Genomic DNA, 23,835 nt, shown 5'->3' with positions numbered 1-23,835 from the left:
TGTCCTAATACCTCTGTCTACACCATCAATCTAGGATACTCTTGCTTTGGAACTGGATTTTGTAATTTTCCTTTTAATTTCTGAGTGTATATTCTATTCCAATTTATGAAATCTGGACAATTTAGATGGCACGGTTAGACCATTGATTGGATATTAAACCCAGGGTATATTAAAGGATTTTCTTACTAAATAGCTCTGATGGATTAAAAAAAAAAAAGAATTAGGAGAGGAGGAGAGGGGATGAACAGGCTGAGTTTGTATGTACTCTCTGGGTGAAGTAGTCTCCCAGGATGTGAATGCATTGGTCAACCCAGAAGCTCTCTGAATCAGATTGCTAAAGAGTTTTTATACAGGTTTCTTTATAAAGGTATGGTTCATTAAGTCAATGACTATTGATGATTGATCTCAGTTTCCAGACCCTTTCTCTCCCCAGAGACTTGTATGTGGGGCTAAAATTTCAAATCTTTTAATAATATGGTTGTTTTTTTCTGGTAACCCTCATCTTGAAGCTATCTAGGACCCCCTCTCATCATGTTACATATCATTAACATACAAAATGCCATAATTCTAATTGTCTTAGGAGCTCTCTGCCAAGAACTGAGGACAAGACTTCATTTTTTAAAATTATCCTACACAGTGGCTTCCAAAACAGATATTATTTTTTTGTCATCAATCTTTCTTCATGTCAGTTGGGTCTCTGCTGAGCGTACTTCATTACCTGAGCTTGGCCCAAGTTGTGGTTTGGTTGAGATATACTTGATGTATATTCATGTGTAACTTTACAATAGGGATGCATTCTGTCTAAATTGTGTTATCAGGCAGTTTGTTATGATGCAAATATCAAAAGAGTGTAATTAGTCAAACTAAGTTAGCTACAATATCACTAGCTGATATAATCTTATGAGACCTCTGTTGAGACCCATGACTGGTTCTTTTCATTGGGGCTCAGCAGTTACCCAGTATATGTTTCTGTCACTATGAGTGGTCAAAGAATAGGGAGGGTGTACCAAAGACTGCAATGGTTTTTTAGACCTCATACTAGAAATGATAATCCATCTTCTTCACTCACATTCAACTGGCCAAAGCAACTCACATAGACAGTAAGTTATCAGGACAGGGAAGTAAACTCTACACATATGAAATTAGTTGGGTAGGGAGGGGGAGGCTAGAAATAAATGTTGACGAATAATTCAATACATCATAAGTCTACATATTTTAATTTTCTTAAAGAGTCACAAAACATCTGGCTATGTTCCAGCCAGCCCATGGGTCATAGTTTGCCGACTCTCATAACACAATGCAGTCTTCCCTATTGTCACAATTTTCCATCCCAGATGCAAATCAATGATATCTCAGGTCACATTCAATCAGAATCAAAGTATAGAATCTCATGGATCACTATCAAATCAAAATGCAGCGTGTGTTCTAAAAATAAAGTTTGTTCCTGCTTGACAAGTGGCTCGTGAATTGTGCCCAGCCAGACTGTGGCAGCTTCTGTCTTCTGCTGGGTAAAGGGAAGCACAGAAACAAAGATTACTAATCATTGTGATAAATAGAACAGCAGGAAAATAACCATTAAGTTGAATAATAGAATTCCATGAGGTAAGCAAAAAAGAAAGGAAAAAAGGGAGGGAGGAGGGAAGGAAGGAATTGTTTTTATAAAAAAAAAAAAAAATCACTTATTGCCCTCACAGGCCCTTTATACCAATCTGGAGATTTATTTTTGTCTAGCCTTCCAAAAGAAATGTTGGTGGTTAAAGGTTCCATATTTTACTTCAACATGCATCCTCTTTTCTTCTTTCTTATTTTACTTGTTTACTTTTTGGGGGGAGGGGCTAACAGAGGATTGAACCCAGGGCCTCACACATGATAAACAAGCACTGAGCTACAACTTCAGCCCTTTATTTTAAGACAGGGACTTCCTAAGTTCCACAGGGTGGCCTTGAACTTGTGAACTTTGGATCCTCCTACTACCTTGGGCTCCCAAGTAGCTGGGATTACAGTTGTGTGCCACCACACCTAGAATTTCTTTTAAGTCATTCACAATGTCAGAAATGATCTAGCTCAATGATTGTTGATCAAAGTACCAACTTCCTTTGAAGTTAAAATTTTACCTTCTTGCCAAATGGGTAGTACTCTCAGGCTTGAAGGGGAGTGAGGAGGTGAGGGGAGGAGGGCATAGTTTTGCTCTTCCCTATTTCCCCACATCCATTTTCCTATCCACCCAACTCGCATTTCCACACACAAGGTGTTGAATCAAAGTGTGGAATCTGCTTCATCAGAGATGGAGTTAGGCAAAGAGAGGAGAAGGAAGCATTAGGAAATGGTGCAATTTGACTGCTGCTATTAGAATCTGGGAACAATAGAGTCTCTAAGAAAGAGTTTAAATTTATTTATTCCATAAAATATTAATGGAATAACAATATTACTGTTCAAAACACAAGGAACATATAAGAAATTCTTGATTTGTTCAAAGAAGAGCAAGAGGGCCTACTATGGCTAGAGTAGAATAAGCAAAGGAAATAATGTTGGCGATTAGGCTACAGAAGTAAAAAGATCATAAGGAAGAAACTCATAGGACACTGGGATTTTTCCTGAGTTAAAAGATTCTGGAAGTTTGGAACAGAGAAGTAACATGACATGATATATATTTTTAAAAGATAATACTGGCTTCAAAGTGGAGAACAGACTTAAAGGCAAACAATGGATGCTGGAAGACAACTGGGAGGCTATTTCAAGAAATAAGATGGGGACTGGGGTTGTGGCTTAGTGGTAGAGCCCTCACCTAGCATGTGTGCAGCCCTGGTTTTGATCCTCAGCACCACATAAATAAATAAAATAAAACTGTTGTATCAAACTACAACTAAAAACTAAATATATAATAAAAAAAAAGAAAGAAATCAGGTGGTTTGACCCAAATGATAGAGGAGGTAAAGATATAATTACATAGACTCTGGATATACTATAAAGGATTTGATGATGAACCAATTATTTGGTAGGAGAATGAGGAAGAAGTCAAACTGATTCTAAAGTTTTGGGCCTTGGAAACTTGTAGAAAGATATTGTCATTTATGGAAATAAGAAAAAAAATGTGAGAGGATAAGGTTTGATTTAAAAATTAAATGTACAAAAACAGGGGTTTGGTTTTGTACATAGTAAGATTAAGCTTTCTATTTGACAGAAGTAACAATTTGATATACAAAGTTGAAGTAAAGCCTGGTCAGCATATGTACAGTATTTTAAAGATATGAAAAAGTAAATGTGTGGATGGAGAAGAGATCTCAGGTCAAAGACTGAAAAAGAACAGTTGATACTGCATTTAAAATATTTGTATTTAGGAAAAAAATATAATCAAAGAATCAAACATCACCTTTAAATAACTACATTAGTGTAAGCCAGGAATAGTGGTTCATGCCTGTAATCTCTGCTACTTGGGAGGCTAAGACAAGAGGATTAAACATTCTGGACAACTTAGCAAAGACTCTATCTCAAAGTAAAATAAAAAGAGCTGGAGACATAGTTTAGCAGTATAGTGCCCTGAGTTTAATACCCACTACCACCAAAAAAAATAATAATCTTTAAAATAAAAACATATCAATATACAAAATATATAATTAAAATGGTTTAATTAAAAGTTAAATAATTATCAAAAATATTTCCAAATACAGAGATCATTTTCTAAATAATGCTTAAAGTCACAGAGAGTTACCTGAGGTTGAAGCTTGCAATCAGTAACTGTTAAAGACATTAATGATCATACAATTAGTTGTATTTCTTTTTGTGAAGATATTTTCATATTACAAAATGTATTTACTTCATCTGAAGTGTAACAATATGATTATCTCCTGAGATACCAAATTAAGATTTTGCTTCTTTGGCAGTCAAAATACAGTATAAATATCTACAAATGTGAAATTAAATATTTTACTCCTTTTGACATCTCCTAAGAGGATACATGCACATTCAGCTGTCAGATAAAGCTCTACAATCCACTGCATTCATATTGCATGATTACTGTCATTGACATACCTGGAATGAGAAAGTAAGAATTAATATTGGTCTACCAAAAGCACAGCATTAATCTTCCCTGTTTTAAGAAAAGAATTACCTTTGATGAAAAGAGTCACATATGTGGAGAGGGAGAAAACAAATGAACCCTGTAGTATACAGTATTTAATTGGAATTGAATATAGGTGTAAACTCTGATTTTCAATGAATATAGAGAAATAAATATGAATACATTTTATATGTATTTAACAAGATTTGTCCACTAAGAAATCATGGTAGCAATGATATCCCAATAGCAATGAATATACTTATTCCCTAAATATTGTATTCTAACTATTATTCTCCAGCAAATAGAATTAAGGCTTCATAGAGAAACAGTTGATAGTAGGACTGGTGCAGGAAAAAATATAAGATGACCCTTATATGTGTTGTTGGATAAGAAAGTGTTCAAAGAGTAATGAAGATACCTCAGAAGGACCAAGAAGTCAATTTGAAATGTCTCCAACTGTCCAAATCTCTGACAATATGAACATCAAAATGAATATTAAAAGAATGAAATATAATTAACTAAATAAAATAGAAACCATTAGGCCATTTAAATATGAATAAATAAATGAAAAGTTTGATGAAAAACAAAATAAGCACTAGTATCAAAGAATACAAAATAGCAGTTACAAACAAAAACACATAAATTTTTAGTAAAAAGTCCAACAGGCAGTACTTTAATCAAGTGATTCAGTTGAGCAACATTAGAAATGGGATTAATTTAAATCATGTAATACCAGACTGGATGAAATAAGAAGTCAGTCTCACTTGTGTGCTATTCCTACCAAAGACATATAACATGAAACTAAACATGAGAAATGTCACACAAACCCAAAATGAAAGACATAATTAAAATAACTGGCTTATAATATTTAACTCATTGTAAGTTAAGCATCAACTATGTTGGTTCCAGACTGAGAAGACTAATTTTCATTACAAAATTTTCCAGTGATTTTCTAACGTGCATTTATCACATAGATTACTTATATCAACTTCTTCACTGAAATTTTTAAATAAAGAATACATGTTTTTAAAAATTTGAACAGTCTGATGTAGAAATTCCATTTCTAGGTATACAATCTAGAAAAGCACTTGAATGTACAATGAGGCATCTAGAAGGGTATTTATGGCAGCATTTTTATAATGATAAAAACAGGAAATACATGTAAAATAATCTGAAAACATGCCATGAAATATCCATCTAAAGAAAAACTATGTAGCAGTTAAATACACACACATACACACACACACACGTACACACACGGAACTTGATTGACAAGATATCTGTTGAACAAAGGAACTATTGCTATAGAGCCACATACATGATACCTTTTAGTGTAAAATAAATAAACTACCCATATTCTAGGTCAAAACAGAATGCACATCAAACTGATGTAGTAATAGAGTGTCTACCTCCTAGGAAGGTGTGATCTTTAGTCTTATGAGACTTTTAATTTTTTAAATGAGGAAACGTACTTGTTAGTTTGGGTGTCTTGTTTTGTTTTGGTTTTGGTAGAAAGATACACTCCCCCACCCCCCCACACACAATGTTCATGGACTAGGAAAATTGCTATTGTTACAATTGCTGAGCTATCCAAAGAAATCTACAGATTCAGTGCAATTTCTACCAAAATAACAATGATATTCTTCACAGAACTTGGGGGGCGGGGATCTTAAAATTCATATGGAAGCACAAAAGAGCACAAAGAGACAAATTCTGAGCAAAAGGATCAATGCTGGAGGCATCACAATACCTGATTTCAAAATATACTATAGAGCCATAGTAACAAAAATAAAATTATATTGGCATAAACAAAAATATATAAGCTAGTGGAGTAGAATAGAGAGTGCTGAGAGCCATAGCCAAGTAGGAATTACGCATGGCAATTTCCTTGTCAGCCTACCCAATGTTGCCTAGAGGGAGGACTCTCCATTGTGGAAATGGGCTTGCCTTGGACCCAGGTCATTTGCAGTGACATTGCATGAATGTTTGAGAAAGGTGACCATGCTCAAGGACCAGGGTGGATCCGGGTTTAGGGTGGATCTGGGTTTAGGGTCAATCCTGCTTGTAATAGGGTGGTTCCAGGTTTAAGGTGGATCCTGCTGGGAATAGGGAGTATCCTGCTGCCTCAGGCGCCCACTCCTTGAGTTCCCATTGAGTTCTCCTGGGATTCAGAGAGTATTTGGTATGCAGAGCCCAGTGGAGTGTGTGGATTTTCCCAGAATGTGCCTGTAGAGTGCCGGTGACAGTTTGAGAATAAAGAATTGCTATTTGAATCTACAAGGCTGTGAGTGGCTCGTGATTTTGCCAGCCAGACAGCGGCAAGAGAGTCCAAAAAATAAATTCACACATCAACAGTCAACTTACTCATCAGAGAGAAGGCAAAAATATGTATTAAAGAAAAGACAGCCTCTTCAACCAAAGGTACTTGGAAAACCAGATATCCACATAAAGATTGAAACTAGATCCTTCTCTTTCACCCAGTATAAAAATCAACTCAAAATGGACCAAAAACCTTAATATAAGATCAAAGCTCCAAAACTACTAGAGGGAAACATAGGTGAAATACATTAAGATATCAGCACAGGCAAAGATTTCCTCAGGATTCTAATAGCTCAGGAAACAAAAGAATGGCTATTATCATTAAAAAAAAAAATAAATGCTTGTGAGGATGTGGAGAAAAAAGGAATCCTGATATTCTATTGGTGGGACTGTAAATTAGTACAGCTACCATGGAAAACAATATGGAGGTGTCCTTAAAAAACTAAAAATAGTACTACCATTTGATCCAGCTATAACGTTCTTGGGTATATACCTGAAGAAAATGAAGACAATGTACAAAAGATACAGCTTATAATAACACAAAAATGTGTATGAATAGTGTGTTTTTCCTTTTAAGGGCATATTTTTAAGCAATGTAAAAGATAAACTTAGCAATATCTGAAAAGAAACATCAAAATATTAAGACTAATTGTTTTGAGGCTGGAAATCTGTGGGGTTCTTCTACTTTTTCATTTCTTTCAAATTTGCTACATATTACTCTCTAAAACAGAAAATTACTAAAAGGATTCCCTTCTATGTCTTCCGAATCTAAGCATGATTAGATTTGGAAGAGGTAGAATTACAAAACCGCACAGTAGGAATTCAATAAATAAATGAATGTATCATTAAACAAAGAATTACCTTAAAAAAGTTTGCAGTCCTATCTACTGCAGAGCCTCAGATCTTATGGTCCTGGATCTTTAAGGGAGTGACAAACAATTCTGCTTCTACACCTTAGGAGCAGACCTCATTTCTGTCAGCCTTGGCACTAGGTCTTGATAAGCTTTTTCCAGGGTACCCACCAACCACTCCTACTAGACTCACTGGAGTCCATGTGAGACAGCAGATTGAAGCAACTGTTGAGTCCTATGAAAACAATGAGTTCTGAGCATCCATCTTCTAGTTTCTAGTCCTACAGAATTAGGGATGATGCTTTCTTAAAGCAGCATTTGGACTGGCACTTGGACCCTTACACAGTTCCTTCTATCCACTGCAGGCATTGCCAAGGCACTGGGCTCTCTGAGCCTGGCAAAGCCCATGAGGTAACTGCAGAAGGCCCTGGGCCCACTCCTTAACTTGGGTCCTACCTGAACAGAGCTCTTCATTTACTAGTTCATTCCACTTCTCATGCCCAGTCCTGTCATTAAGGATTAGTATCTCCCACGTCATATATGAGCTAAGAGACTTAGGTTATGTGACTTAGGTAAGGGCACACAGCCTGTGCGATGTGAAGCCTTAACAGCTGTCACTATTGTTCTCTAATTAGTATAATCTTCCTCCATGAGTATTTCCCAGGCACAGCCCCACATATAGGCCTCTGAGCCATTTCTGAGTTGCTGGAGTGCAGCAGCTTTGCAGCCTGTAGGCTCCACCTCCGGGTCAGTCATGGAGGTGAAGGGAAAAAGATCCTTCAGACAGAGCAGGAAGAAGGTCACTCAGGTGACAGAAACCCCTGGCAGAACCTCATCTGGAGACAAATCACAACTCTTATCTTCAGGAAGTAAAGGAAAAGGGATCAAGAAGACAGAGCTGAGACCCACTGCCAACATTAAGAAGCCAAACAACGACTTCTCTGGCCCCGCCCACACAGCCCTGCCCTGCCCCCAGCAGAGGCCCGCCCCGGCATCACTCCAGCCCCCAGCATCGCCTCACCCCAGTGCATCCATCTGAAATCCTCCCCATTGCTTCTTCACCCCTCCAGATGTTTCTGAGCCCCACTAGATTCTAATTACCAAATGCTGGGTACAAAGCCATCAATAAGGTAGACATGGTCGCATCCTGGGAGGTAGAATTTAAGCTTAATGTCCCAACACACTGCTGTGAATTGGAAAGCACGGACAGATTCCAGCCTGGGAGAATCAAGGCAGGCATCCAAGGAAATCTTTTGCAGAATAATAGGAAGGAAAGAACAAAGGAGGTATGCGAGTTCAAGGTATTTGGAGTAACTTTTCAGTTTTTATTCTTGTATGGTGGTCCAAAACATGCTTAATGGAGGAGACTAGAGAAATTTAAGAAAGTGAAATAGTTTTTGAGTAGAGAAGCAAGGGAAATGACTAAGAAAGCAATCATATAAACTCCTAATAAGAGCTTTGTTTCCTCAATGGTGTGTCCCAAGTGCCTAGCATAAACCAATCTGAGAAGGAATGAAAGGATTCTCTTCAGGTATATTGAAACTGACCATTTAATTGTAGATGATGACTTAATGGTGGCACCAATATACTTGTGTGTGTGTGTGTGTGTGTGTGTGTGTGTGTTTATATTACCCCAGAGAAGTAGCCCCATTTTAGATGACAGATCCAAAAAAGGTAGAGTTGGATTTGCTGCACAGAAAAGATGATAGGAGATTGGGGGAGACCGTTTAAAGTGAAGCTATTCAGATTTGTGGTTAAGGGTAGGCTATGAAATTTTTCTTGGAAAGAGGAGAAAATTAGAGAAATATTGGTGGATCAATAGGATTGAAACATTGGCATATTGAGGGCATAAGCCAGAAGGACAAAGTGTGTAATGTCAGACTTTATTTTTTTCAGAGGTCACAGATATTCCTAGTTTTAAGTTCTACGGAGTGGCAATCACTGACCTGGAATGAGGGTAACTGGCTCTAAGATGAGAAAGGGTGCATGAGAGGTCATGTTATTGGATGGCCTATTCAGCTGGATGTTGGGTCCTCCAAGTGATTCCTCCCACTTAAAGCCCCTTGTTCTGAAAATCAATCCACCTCTTTCTTCTCCAAAAGACTCCCCAGAATCAACATTCTTCCTGCAACTCTATGCTTACTAAATGACATCACTTTGGAGAATAAAGCAGAAATGGAATGGTAAGAAAGAATGCTGTGGTAGACATCTGTTTGGGTTTTGTTTTTGTCACCTAGCATTCACTCACCTTATTGCCCTCTGGGGAACTAACTCCGTTCTCAGTTTCAGACCATGAGCAAGTGAAGTTGTCTTTCCTCTCTACTCTTATTTTAAGGATGATATATAACTCAGAAATGGTGAAAAGGAGCATTTCATTTTTCTGGTAGCAGTGATTTGTAAGGAAAGGGTGTGGGAACCAAGTGGAGACAATAAAAATCAAAGGGATTTTTGAAAGGACCTAGTGAGAGACCCATTTCTCCTACCCTTGAAACTTAGAGGATGTAGCTATGAACTTACTAGACTCAAAGTCTTAAAATGAAGCGAGTCTAGAATTAAAGGCATGAATAGAAACAAATAAAAAAAATGATCCTGATGGCATCAATTGAGGCCCAGCATGAACCCTGCTGCCTGAAGCTTGCCTTCCTTCCCAACTTTTTTCAGATACCTGAGTTGACAACTTCTCTTTTTTATTTAAGTCAATTGAATTATATTTGTTGTGCTAGCCAGTTTTTCATTGCTATGTCCAAAATTCCTGACAAGAATAACTTAGAGAAGGAAAAGTGTATTTGGGGCTTACAGTCTCCGAGATTTACTTCATGGTTAGCTGACTCCATTGCTTTGAGCCTGAAGTGATGCAGAACAACATGGTGGAAGAACATGGTGGAGGAAAGCTGCTCAGTTCATGGCAGCCAGGAAGCAGAAAGTACCCAAGCATCAAGGGTCAAGATACATTCCCCTAGGACAGTCCCCAGTGTCCCACTTCCTCCAGCTACACCCTACCTGTCTATGTGGACCACCCAGTAGTCCATTCAAATTATGATCCCATCAAATGGATTGCTCCACTGATGATGCTACAACTCTCGTAATCTAATCATTTACCTCTGAACATTTCTGAATTAGCTAATATGTTGTGGAGAGTGCATTTCCAAATCCAAACCATAATGTTCAAGGTGATTTATATATGACTAATTCCTCACAATTAGGGAGTAAGGACTGTCCATTCCTGGCTTCCTTTTCCATGCTAGCCCAATAAATATACTAGTTTCTATATCCCTCAGGTTACCCTTTTGAAAAAATAGGAAAAGTTACCTGCTTCAAAGCCTTACGAAGATTAAATGTTTATAATATACATAAAGGCACAAATTTGGGGGTAGGGGGATGGCTCGGTAGCAAAACACTAGCCTAACATACATGAGACCCTGAGTTCAATCCCTAGCAGTACAAAATAAAAGTGAGGAACAGGAGAAAATGTTTTCCAAAGTTCTTAAGTACAAGCAGCATGTGATGTTTCTAAATTAAATTTGGTGAAAAAACCCCACTTTGAAAAGTAGGAAGATATCCAATATTAGTCATTCGTGGGGACCTTTTGCCTGTTTATTTAGTATAAAGCAATATGCCAACGTTGGACAATGCAATGTTTTGTCTCAGTTCATAAGCTAATGGGCCTTGACTACTAGTCTTATCAGCAAACATCATTTCATCCCTTAAAAAAATCCTTCTACCTCCTAGAGGACTTCAACATAGCACCCATCCACTTAAGAAACCCATCTTTATATTTTTTTTCTGAAGTCACTGGAGCTGCTACTACCATTAAACAGCTCTCTCTCTTTCAACCTAGGATCTGTGTCAACTTTGCCCTCCTCCTTCTTCCCTTATCAGAACACTAATTAAATATCTTTCCCACATGCAAATCTGGATGGCACTATCCAACACACTATCTAACATTTGTCTCAAAACTTCTGTTTTAAGTTAAGAAACATGAAAAATATTAATAACTTTTGGATCCAAGAGCTCAGAAATTTCTGGTAGACAAAGATGGAAACAATTTTGATTCCTGTGGGTGTTCCCTCTGGTAGGGAGTAGAAACATCAGAATATAACTTGGTCAAGGACCATGCGACAAATGAAGATGACCTAAATAAAGTTGTATAAGTAGGTAGAGCAAGAATCCCTACAGAGGAAATCACTCATTCTTGTTGCGAGCATAACCTCTCTCCCACAGTAAGGCATTGGTAAACTTACATAATCATCATGTGGGCTCACCCTTGCTCACCTCAATTTGGAGAGATTACTTCCTAGATGCTCTGTGAATGCAAACTCTAACTGTCTCATCCAACGTTTCTCTGAATAGAAGCGAATATCTGGGTGCCAGGTATGACTTCTTATGTGACCTCAAGCCAATCACTCAAACTCTTTCATCCTCCACATCTCTTGATTAGAGTCCAATATCCAAAAAGAAACAAAGATAAGAATTGCGGACAAATTCAACACAAACCATGCAAACATAAAGAAACAGTAGAGTGAAATATTTAAAGGGTTGAAATAAAAAGAAGCATCAAATTCAAATTCTATATCCAGAGAAATTACACTTCAAAATTGAAAAATAAATGAAATATTTCTCTAACAAAGAGAGAAAGAGAGAGAAGGAATCATTATTAGAAGAATCATCCTGCAAGAAAAGACAAAAAATGTGGGGCCAGTAGGGTGGTTTTGTCCTATAACCCCAGCTAATCAGAAGGTAGAAGCAAGAGAATGCAATGTTATAGGACAGCCACAGCAACTTAGCCAGATGCTGTCTAAAATTTAAAAAATAAAATAGTCTGAGGATTTGGCTCAAATGCAGAGTGCCCCTGGATTCAATGCCAAGAATAGAGAGGAAAAAAAGTTAAATTAAACTCTTTAGGGAGAAGAAAAATAATGTTATCCGATCCATATAAAAGATAAGAAAATGACTGGTGAGAGAATAAATGAAAATAAACTAAAATTTTTATTTTCTTATTTTTTTCTGCCCACCTACCAATGTTGGTTCTATTTGTTTCCATATTGTTATGGGAATTTAGTGTTGTACATAATGAGGGAATTCGTTGTTGCATATTTGTACATACTCACAACATAACAATATAATTTTGCCCATATTCTTTTCCATGATTTCCTCGTTTTCTCACTTCCTCTCTCCTCCTATCCCCTTTTCTCTACTCTACTGATTTGCTTTCAATTTTTGTGAGACAATACACCCCTTTTCCCTTTTTCCTCCCTAGCTTCCATATATAAGAGAAAACATACAACCCTTGACCTTCTGAGTTTGACTTATTTTGTTTATTATAATTGCCTCAAGTTCCATCTACTTTCCTGCAAATGACATAATTTCATTTTTCTTTATGGCTGAGAAAAACTCCATTTTGTATGGATACTACATTTTCTTTACCTGTTCATTGGTTGATGGATACCTAGATTTTTGGTTCAATATTTTTGTTATTGTGAGTTGGGCTGCCATGAACATGTGTATGAATGTAATGCTGTACTATGATGACTTAAAATTCTTTAGGATAAATACCAGGGAGTAATACAGCTGGGTCACATTGTGGTTCCCTTCCTAGTCTTTTGAGAAAACTTCATACTAACTTCCAGAGTCGTTGTGTTAATTTACAATCCCACCAACAGTGTGCAAATGTTTCATTTTCTTCATATTCTCTCTAGCATTTATTATTTTTTGTATTCTTGATGGTTGCCATTCTCTTGGAGTGAGATGAAATCTCAGTGTTATTTTCATTTGCACTTCCGTAATTGCTAATAATGTTAAACATTTTTTTGTATATTTTTGGCTATTTGTATTTCTTCTTTTGAGAAATGAACATTTAGTTCATTTCCCCATTTATTAATTGGATTATTTGCTTTTGCAGGGGCAAACATTTTTAGTTCTTTAGTTATCTTAGAACAAGCTTCAAAGTCTGTAACATATTTTGTAATTTGTACACCAGAAGGAGAAGAAAGTTTCAAGCTAAAGAAATATTTGAAGGAATAATTGATAAAATTCTGGATATAATTCTCTGGATATAATTCTCTCTCTGAAGAGTAGCTAGCAACAATTGTCTTCCATTTCTACATTCTGTCTTCACATTCTTAATTGTTTTCTTTGCTGTGAAGAAACTTTTTAATTTGATGCCATTTGGTTTATTAAATTCTGGCCTTATTTCTTGAGCCTTTAGGGATACTATTGAGAAAGTTATTGGCTGTAAGCTGCATAGTTGAACCTATATTTTCTTCAAGGAGTTGCATAGTGTCTGGTCTAATTGTGAGGTCTTTCATCTATTTTGAGTTGACTTCTGTGCAGGGCAAGAGATAAGGATTTAATCTCATTCATCTACATATAGATAACCAGTTTCCCCAGCACTATTTGTTTAAAAAGCTATCTTTCCTTCAATGAATGTTTTTGGCGCCATTGTCAAGAATCAGATGACTGTAGACTGTGAATTTGTCTCTGTGTCTTCTATTCTGTCCCATTGGTTTGTGTATCTATTTTTATGCCAGTACCATGAAGTTTTGGTTACTATAACTCTATAATATAATTTGAAATCAGGCATTGTAATGCATTCAGCATTGCCTTTTCTGGCTTAGAGTTGCTTTAGCTATTCTGGGTCTTTTATTCTTCCACATGAATTTTAGGACTACTTTTAATAGTTCTGTGAAGAATTTCATTTTGATGGGGATTGGATTGAACCTGGATATTTATTTTGGTTGCATGTCCATGTTAACAATACTAATTCTGCCTATCCACTAATGTGGGAGATCTTTCTATCTTCTTTATCTTTTCAATTTCTTTTTTCAATGTTTTATAGTTTGCATTATAGAGATCTTTCACCTCCTTGGTTATATTAATTCCTGGGACTTTGTGTGAGGAGGTATGGGAGTTATTTTTGATAGGACTAGTTTCATGATTTCTTTCTCAACAGGTTTTTTTTTGGGGGGGGACGGTAGGGGAGGTAACAGGGTTTGAACTCAGGGGCACTTAACCACTGAGCCACATCCCCAACACCTATTTATTTATTTATTTATTTATTGTATTTGTATTTTAGAGACAGATTCTCACTGAGTTGCTTAGGGCATCACTAAGTTGCTGAGGCTGGGTTTGAATTTGCAATCCTCCTGCCTGAGCATTTGAGCATCCTGACCTTCTGGGATTACAGGCATGCACCACTGCATCTAGCTAGCAGATTCATTATTGGTGTATAAGAAGGCTATTAACTTTTGTATATTGATTTTGGAGCCTGTTGCTTTGTGAAGTTTGTTTATTAGCTCTAAATGTCTTCTGGTGGAGCTTTATGGATCTTGTAAGTATAGGATCATATCTTCAAACAGTGATAATTTGAGTTCTTCCTTTCCTATTTTTAGCCCTTTTATTTCCTTCCCTTGCCTAATTGCTCTGAACAGAACCTAGAACTATAATGAATAGGAGTAGTGACATATCTTTAAGGAAATTCTTTCAGTTTTTCCCCATTCACTGTGCCATTGACTTTGAGTTTTCATATATAGCCTTTATAATGTTGAGGTGAGTTCCTTCCAGCTTCATTTCTTATATATTGTATATATAAAGTATATACAATATATAAAATACATAACTATATAAAATATTTGCTAATATTTTATTGAGAATTTTTGCATATAATTTCGTCAGGGATATTGGTCTGTGGTTTTCTTGATGCATCCACCTCTGGTTTTGGTATAAGTGTGATACTGGCTTTTTAGAATAAATTTGAAAGTATTTTATCATTTCCTATTTCATGGAATAATTTCAGGACCATTTGCACTGGTTTTTCTTTAAAAGTCTGGTGAAATTCAGTTAAGAATCCATCTGGTCTTGGACTTTGTTTATTGAAAGGTTTTTATTAATGCTTCCATCTCATTGCTAGTTGTAGGTTCATATAGGTTTTCTATGTCCTCTTGATTCAATTTTGGCAGGCCATATGTATCTAGAAATGTATCCATTTCTTACAGGTTTTTCAATTTATTGAAGTAAAAGTTTTCAAAGTAGTCTCTAATAATCCTCTGAATTTTTGTAATGTCTGTAGTGATTTCTCCTTTTTCATCTCTCATTTGATTAATTTGGATCTTCTGTTTTTTCTTTTGGTTAGTTTGGCTAAGGGATTATCAATGTTGCTTATCTTTTTTTAAGAGAGAGAGAGAGAGAGAGAGAGAGAGAATTTTTTAATATTTATTTTTCAGTTTTCGGTGGACACAACATCTTTATTTATTTATTTTTTTTATGTGATGCTGAGGATCGAACCCAGCACCCCGTGCATGCCAGGCTAGCACATTACTGCTTGAGCCACATCCCAGCCCAATGTTGCTTATCTTCACAGAACAAACTCTTCATTTCATCGATCCTTTATATTTTTTTAATTCTCAATTTCATTGATTTTTGGCTCTGATTTTAATTATTTACTTCCTTCTACTGGTTTTAGAATTTGTTTTAGTCAGCATTATTTTTGTTTAGTCACCGCTGTGACTAAAAGACCTGAAAAGAACAATTTTAGAACTCCAGAAAAAGTTTATTTGGCATCCATGATTTCAAGGTCTCAGTCCATAGATGGTCAACTCCATAATTCCAGACCCAAGGTGAGGCAGAAAATTATGGTTGTGGCAACCGAAAGCAGCTTATACAGAGCACCAGGAAATAGAGAGAGCTTCACTAACCAGAAACAAAATATATACCCCAAAGGCATCACCCAAGGACCTACCTACTCCAAATACACTTTACCTGCCAAAATCTACCACCCAGTCAATCCATCCAGCAGAATTAATGCACTGATTAGATTAAGACTCTCATAACCCAATCATTTCAGCTCTAAAATTTCTTGCATTGTCTCACACATGAGCTTTTGGGCAAATTTCACATAGTAGAATTCTTTTTTTCTACCTTTTTCAAGTGTTTTGTGATGCATCATTAGGTTGTACATTTGGGATCTTCTTGATTTTCTTATGCAGGCACTCATAGTTATAAACTCTCTTTTTAGAATTGCCTTCATGGTGCCCCAAGGGTTCTTGTATTTTATATAATTATTCTCATTTGAACTTAAGAATTTTTAAATTTCTCCCCTGAATTATTCTTTCACTCATTCATCGTTCAAAAGTGTATCATTCAATCTCCATGAGTTTATGTAGTTTCTGTAATTTTTTTGGTGTTGATTTCCTATTTAATTCCATTATAATCTAAGTAGGTGCAAGGAATTACAAAAATTATTTTTGTATTTGCTAAGAGTTGTTTTGCAGCCTAAAATATGGTCTTTTGGAGAAGGTTTCATGAGCCATTGAGAAGAAACTATATTCAAGTAATGTTAGATATTCTAAAGATGTATGTTGGATATTCTAAAGATGTATGTTGATTCCATTTGATTTATAATATTTTTAGGTCCAAAATGTCTTTACTGAGTTTATATCTGGATGAACTACCTATTGATGAGAGTGGAATATAGAAATCACCCAGCATTATTGTACTGGGAGCTGAGTCTTTAATTTGAATAGTATTAATTTTATATAATTAGATGCACCCACATTGGGGACATAAGTATTTACTATCATTATATATTCTTGTTGAATAGTTTCCTTTGTCAATAGGACATGATCTTTCCTCTTTTGATTAATTTTGTTTTGAATTCTGCTTTGTTAGAATATGAGAGTAGCTACTCCTGCTTGTTTTCAGGCTGCATTGGCATGGTATATCAATTTTATTCTTTTACTGTGGTTGCCTTTTCCTGTAATGTGAATCTCTTGTAAGCAACCTGAAGTTGGGTCTTGTTTTGTTTTCTGTTTTTTTTTTTTTTTCATTCTGCCAGCCTATCTTTTAATTAGAGAGTTAAGATCATTCACATTAACTGTTGTTTTAGAGAGATGTTTATTAAATCTTACCATTTTGATTTACAATATGTAATTTAGTTCTCGTTCTCATTTACTTAGCTACTCTTCAAATGAGATTTGTTCACTTTTTATTTCATCTGTAGGCAGTATTTCTTTAAATAAGTTCTGTAGTGTCAGCTTTGTAGTCATGAATTCATTTAGCTTCTGCTTACCTTGAAAGGTTTTTATTTCTTTTTCAATTTTGAAGGATGCTTTGTTAGATATAGCAATATTGGTTGATGTGGACAGTGATGACTCAGATTGGGAGTCCATGATTGATTCATGGCTGTGGTGTGCCTGCTATCTGGGAATGTTTCTGTGCAAGGGATGCCAACTTGCTATGGTGATGGCCAGCCTGAAGAGTCTCTGTGAAAGAGTCTTATCAGTTTTGTCCTTGATCTCAGACACAAAGGTCCAGAGAATAGAGGATTTCTGAGTATGTCAAGAAAACCACAATGTTTCACCAGTGCTGCTACTTCCAAACCTGCCTGCTTAACATTAACTTTAGACAATGGGCTTCCTAAGTGCTGCAGGAAGCTCCAAGCATTGTAACAGTGAAATAGCTCCAAGAATGTTTGTAGCCCGGTAACTTTCTAGTGCACAAAAAACAATACCTCTATAGTCTTTAACTTCTCGATGATGAGAACCTATAAAATAAACAAATTTGCTGGGTCAGCTCTTCAGTCACTCTTTCTCCATCAGACAGCAGTGTTCTATCTGATCCCAGCTTTCTCTCAATATCTGTGTGTTTTTCTTAATTCCATATCACCCCTTTTTGGTTTTCTAAAGGTTCAGCCATGCAAGTCACAGCAAGTTGACATTATTTTCTTTCAGGACTTGGAACACATCATTCCAAAACCTTTCAGAATTTTTGCTGAGAAATCAGAAGTAATTCTGGTTAGCTTGCCTCTTTATGTGACCTGATGTTGTTTCCCTTAAAGCTTTTAAAATTCTATCTTTGTTCTGTATGTTAAACATTTTAATTATGATGTATTGTTGAGAAGTTCTTTTTTTTCCTTGTCTATTTAAGGTTCTAAATGCCTCCTTGTAGCTGAATGTCCATTCATTCTCAAAGCTTGGAAATTTTTCTGTTACTTCTCTAAAGAGGTTATCCATGACATGAGTCTTCATCTCACACCCCCTTCAATTTCTCTGATTCTTAAATTTAGTGTCAATGTTGTTCCAGAGTTCTTGTACATTATGGTTAGGGTTACTTATTTTCTTTAATACTCTCTAAATGTTCAAGGCCAGTCACTTTGTCTTCCATCTCTGAGATTCTGTCTTCAGCATTGTCTACTCTATTAAAGAGACTTTTAACTGAATATTGTACTTGATTTATTCTGTCATTCATTTCCAAGATTTCTAATTGGTTCATTTTTTCCTTAATATTTATTTAATTGTAGATGAACACACAGTATCTTTATTTATTTTTATGTGGTACTGAGGATCAAACCCAGTGCTTTACACATGCAAGGCAAGTGCTTTACCACTGAGCTACAGCCCCAGCCCCGTCTAATTGGTTCTTTTTAAAATCTCTTTCTCCTTACTGAATTTCTCATTCATATTGACTTCCTTAAATCATTCAGTCATTTTTCTGTGTTCTCTTGGAATTCATTATTTTTATAATCATTCTTTTGACATCTTAATCTGATATTTCATCCATTTCAATATCTTTGGGGTAAGTTGCCAGTTAACTATCCCTTGTTTTTTCACATTTCTTGTATTCCTGTGTCGGAGTTTATGCATTTGTTGGGATGTATATATCTTTCATGCTTATGATTGGACCACAGCTTTCCCATGCCAAATTGTCCTAGAGTAATCTAGATTGAGACCCCCCCTCACAGGTGTGGTATTCTCAGGCTTTGTGGTAATTCTGTGTCATTGTTGTTGTTATTTGTTGTAGAAGTGGATGTCCAGAGACTGTAAACCCACCCATAGAGATTTCTATTTGGAGCTTTGGGTTTTAGTCTCTTCTCTTCTTCGTAGAAAAGTATAGCTGTAGTTTGAGTTTGGTTAATTTATGTGTGGAGCAAAGTGTGCTTTCTTTTGGCTGAGTGAGTTTAATTCAGTATCAAAATCTCTTCCCTGTGAACTTTCAGTGTCCCTGTGTATTACCTGAACCTCACAGAAAAAAAGGGAAACAAGTAATAGCACACAGAGAAGCAAACAATATACAGCATTAAAATAAATGCCTTGTGAGGAGCTGAGGTTGTGGCTTAGCGGGAAAGGGGCTGAGGTTGTGGCTCAGCGGTAGAGCACTTGCCTTGCATGTGAAGCACTGGGTTCGACCCTCAGCATCACATAAATAAATAAATAGATAAATAAATAGATAGATAAAGGTGTTGTGTACAACTAAAGAAAAATTTTAAAAAAAGAAACTGAAATCTGAAAAAATAAATAAATACCTGGTGCCTACTATGATATCTACAACACTACCACAGAAACAAGAATGATGGGTTCAACAATTGTCAACAGCCAAAACAGTAAATAACCATGAACTATATCTGGAATTAATATAAACAGCAGGTGTCAACTCTGTCATCCATAGTAGTAAGAATCACAACAACATAAATGTTGGGGGCAGGAGTTATACAAACCATATAGTTCTAAAAGATGTTAAAAATACAGTTCATTAAGAGAAAAGAAAATATGATAGAATAAAGAGAGTTTAGAATGTTCAAATTGTGAACAGAGAATGCAGATAAGATGTATCCAGTGATGGTTATAAGGAAGGAGGAGAAGAACAAGTAGAGAGAGAACAAGAAAATTTCGTGTTAGCAAGACAAGAATGGAGAGGAAAAAGAAACAAGAGAAACAAAAACAAAACAAAAAATATATAGATAGATAGATCAAAAGCCCTAACCCTCAAAAAAGAAAAACCACTACATCTTAAAAATGCTAAATATGAGAAATGAGAAATACATGTGTGTGTGTGTGAATGTATATATATGTGTGTGTGTGTATATTACATACATATATGTAATACACACACACACACACACACACACACACACACATATATATATATATATATATATATAGATATCTATAAGCCAATCAACACAGCAAGAACAAAAAATGGAAAAGATTCATACTGAAAATTAAGATTTTCTCCATTGAGATGAATAAAACAGTTAAAGAAAATGAATGGATGGTCACTACCTATGCTCAACTATCCTTGTTTCTGTTTCTTCTTGGGCTGTGTACTGACACAGAGAGAGTAGCAGGCAGAGCAAGGGCTGAGGTTGTTAACCTCTTCTCCTTTTTGTGTTGCTCACCAATCTGCTAGTTGGAGTGGCCTAAATCTGACTTTCAACATTCCCTTCTCACCTATATAAGGTAGGATGGAATGAAAAGTACTCTTTGAAATTTTGTCTGGACAGCCCAGATGGATGCACTCCCAGGACAGGGCTACTGAAGAGTTCTGTGTGCGGAGTTCCAATGACTGGAGCCTAGGTCTTATGGGTTTTTACAGGCTTCATTAGGTGGTATCTGCTCTGAAGGGATTAGATCAACACACCTCTAGGTTCTGGCAGATGCCAATCTTGATTGGGAGTCTGGATCCCAGGAGCGTCCCAAGAATTCTACTTGCAGAGCATGGGAACCAATCCTCCACACGCTCTGCTACTCATAATCACAATGTTCCCACATTTAGTCACTGAGTGTGTTCACACCACTCTGTTCAGCTTTCTGGCCCTCTTCAGCTGGTTGTATGAGCTGTCAGACCCCAAAGAAAAACAAGTTGGCTCCCCTTTATTTTTCTGACTTGAATCTCCCTGACTACAGTCTTCTTTGTGCCTTTTTCAAACATATTGTGCTAGGAACACCATAGGCCACATGTTATGTGCTTGCCAGGGCAGTATAGCAATGTTTGCTATGAGTTCCAACAGCAGCAAGATGAAGTGTAACCTCCTCAAGATGGCTCTCCATTTTCCAGTTGAGAAATACAAAACACTTTTTAAACACAGTTCACTGTGCAGCGTCTGCATCAGTTAAGTTCTATTTGCTTTTCTGATGTACAGGTTTTTCTGTGCCAAATCTGTCAGTTGTGTTTCTCTCTGTTTGTATTATCCCTCCCCTCTGAGGTAAACCAGCCCTGCTGCTGCTGCTGCTGCTGCTGCAATGGTTTTGGCTCTAACATACTCTTTCTTATTCTTTGTCCAACGCACCCAAATTTCTGAGTTTCTAAGAAACTCTGACTGCCTGATCCTGAATTTCAGTGAATTCCCCCTGTCACCCACCTCACTGAGAAACTATTCCCATTGCCATGGAGCAATTGGAAATGGAACATCCCTCTATCTGCCATTCTAATGTTTGTTTTTAAAATGGGTAAATGGGGGCAGGGGATATTGCTCTATAGTAGTGCTTGCCTGTCACAAGGAAGGCTGTGGGTTCCTGCAATCCCCAGGACAACCTAATTAATTAATTAAGGTATAAGGGGCTTCAAACAAAGTCTTTAGAAACTGGGTAAAGTTAAGCAATGTATTCCTAGAATATCCAGAAACAAATGTGGCTTCCTAGAATATCCAGAAACAAATGTGGCTATTCTTTTATTTTGTAATTGGCATAAAAATAGCAATAACACCCCCACCACAGTGAGTAATTATGATATATGGAATAGTGAAAAGATGAATGACAGAAATGTTATAGCCACAAGAGGAAGGAAATGGGTAGTCTTTAGTGTTGGGTACCTATACTACTTGTGAAGCAGTAGAGCATTATGTGAAAGTAGTATAAACTTGTTGTAAATGTACATTACAAACTCTTGGATGACCACTAATTTTTTAAAAGAAATAAACTAAGAGATAGCTGAGTCAGATAAAATGTTTGTTTAAAAAAACTGTCAGGCCATAAGAACAGGATCAAAAGAACTACAAGACAAAAAACAAAGTGACAATAGTAAGTCCTTACATATCAATAATTATTTTAAATATAAATAGATTAAATTTGTCCATAGTGAGATGTAGAGTAGCTGAATTAATTTTAAAAATTAAGATCCATCTGATGCTATATAAAAGAAGCTCATTTAGCCTTAAGGACACACATAAGCTGAAAATGGAGAGCTTGAAAGATATTCCATGCAGTGGAAACCAATAGGGAGATATGGTGGCTAAACTTATGTCAAACAAAATGGACTTTATGTTTATCTGGTAGAGATATTTGTGAAACCATGTTTTCTGCAGCATTATTCACAAGAGTTAAGATATGGAAATAACATAAGCAGCCCTAAGAGATGAATATTGTGATCTGTGTGTGCACGCACACATGCGCACATACATTAGGCATGCTTTAAAAAGGAAGATTTTGTTGTTTTAAATGACACAGATGAAACTGGAGGATATTATGCTAAAACAAGTGAAACAAGTCAAACACAGAAAGAAAAATACTGTGTGATCTCATATGTAAAATCTGGAGGAAAAAATGTGTACATTGAAACAAAGAGTAAAATGAATGTTGGTAGAATGATAAGAGGTAGGTCAAAGGATACAAAGCTGGATTTACATAAAATGAATAAGTCTAGAGATCTAATGTACATCATGGGTAATATAGTTAATAATATTGGATTTTTGTTGAGAACTTGCTAAGAAAGTATATTTTAGGTGCTCTTACCACACATACCCACACACAAAGGTAACTGTATGAGATGATGGCTGTTAATTAGCTTGACTATAGAAACCATTTCACTAAGTATATAAAAACCTCATGCTATAATTGTAAATATACATGAAACTGAAAATGAAATAGAATGTCAAAATTAAAAAAATATATATATTTTTTTAAAAAGTCTTGTTTAAAATCAATTCAAAAAATGGGAAGAAAAATAAAGACTAGATACAATGAATAATAAACTGTTGAAGATATAATGGCTATAATCCAAATATATAACTTCATTTTAAAAATCACTTTTAAAGTGATTTAAATAAATTCACTAATTAAAAGACAGACTATGAGAATGGATCGAATAAAATAAAAATAAAATAAAAAAGATTGCTAGCTGGATATGATGACATACACCTTCAGTCCAAACTACTCAAGAGATGGAGGCAGGAAGATCACTTGAGTCCAGGAGTTGGAGGTCAGCCTGAGCAACATAGTAAGATCCCATTTCAAAAAAGTTCTAAAAAATTTTTTAAATGTCACCTACAAGCTACATTAAATATAATGATACAAATAAACTAAAAATAAAGGGATGTATAAAATGTATTATTCTAACACTAATCTAACAGAAAACAGACGTAGTTCTTAGTTTCAGACAAATCAGCCTTCAAAATAAGAAAAATTATCAGGGATAAAAAGGGAATTCCATAATAACAAAGGGAAGGGTCAATTCTCCCAGAAGACACAATAATCTTTAAGATGTATATATTTTAAAAGAGTATCAAAATATATAAGGCAAAAACTGCAATGAGAAACAGCTGAATTCACTAGTAATGTTGAAGACTTCAACACCTCCCTTTCATTAATTGACAGATTTAGCAGGTAGGAAAATCATCAAGAATATCTTTGACTTGAGCAACACCATCATTTAACTTGATCCAACTAACATTGAAATAATTCACCCAGCAATGGAATGAATACACATTTCTCTCAAAGTTCCCATGGAATATTTACCAAGATAGATCATATTCTGATCCATAAAACACACCTTAACAACTATAAAATAGAAATTCCCCATAACTGAAAAAAAAATAGAAACAATACAATGTCTGCTCTCAGA

The 23,835-nt window shown here is 35.9% G+C and overlaps 1 protein-coding gene across 3 annotated transcripts in view; it reads left to right on the top strand.

Moving 5' to 3' along the window:
• LOC124103342 (transcription factor RFX3) overlaps positions 1 to 23,835 on the top strand; it is a 76,545-nt gene that overhangs the window by 47,735 nt on the left and 4,975 nt on the right. The window contains exon 7 of one of the 3 annotated variants that reach the window (XM_046459919.2): positions 1 to 23,835. This exon is cut by the window's left edge and continues 16,966 nt beyond it. The exons of the other annotated variants lie outside the window; for them this stretch is intronic. The gene's annotated coding sequence lies outside the window, so the exon portion shown is untranslated. 3 annotated transcript variants of the gene reach the window in all.

Source organism: Marmota monax, unplaced genomic scaffold, assembly GCF_021218885.2.
Source record: "Marmota monax isolate L192 unplaced genomic scaffold, Marmota_monax_Labrador192_F-V1.1 WCK01_AAM20220418_F8-fsc01230, whole genome shotgun sequence".
NCBI classification, from domain to species: domain Eukaryota; kingdom Metazoa; phylum Chordata; class Mammalia; order Rodentia; family Sciuridae; genus Marmota; species Marmota monax.
The sequence above is the reverse complement of the archived record's forward strand: the minus strand, read 5'-3'. Positions and strand labels throughout refer to the sequence as shown.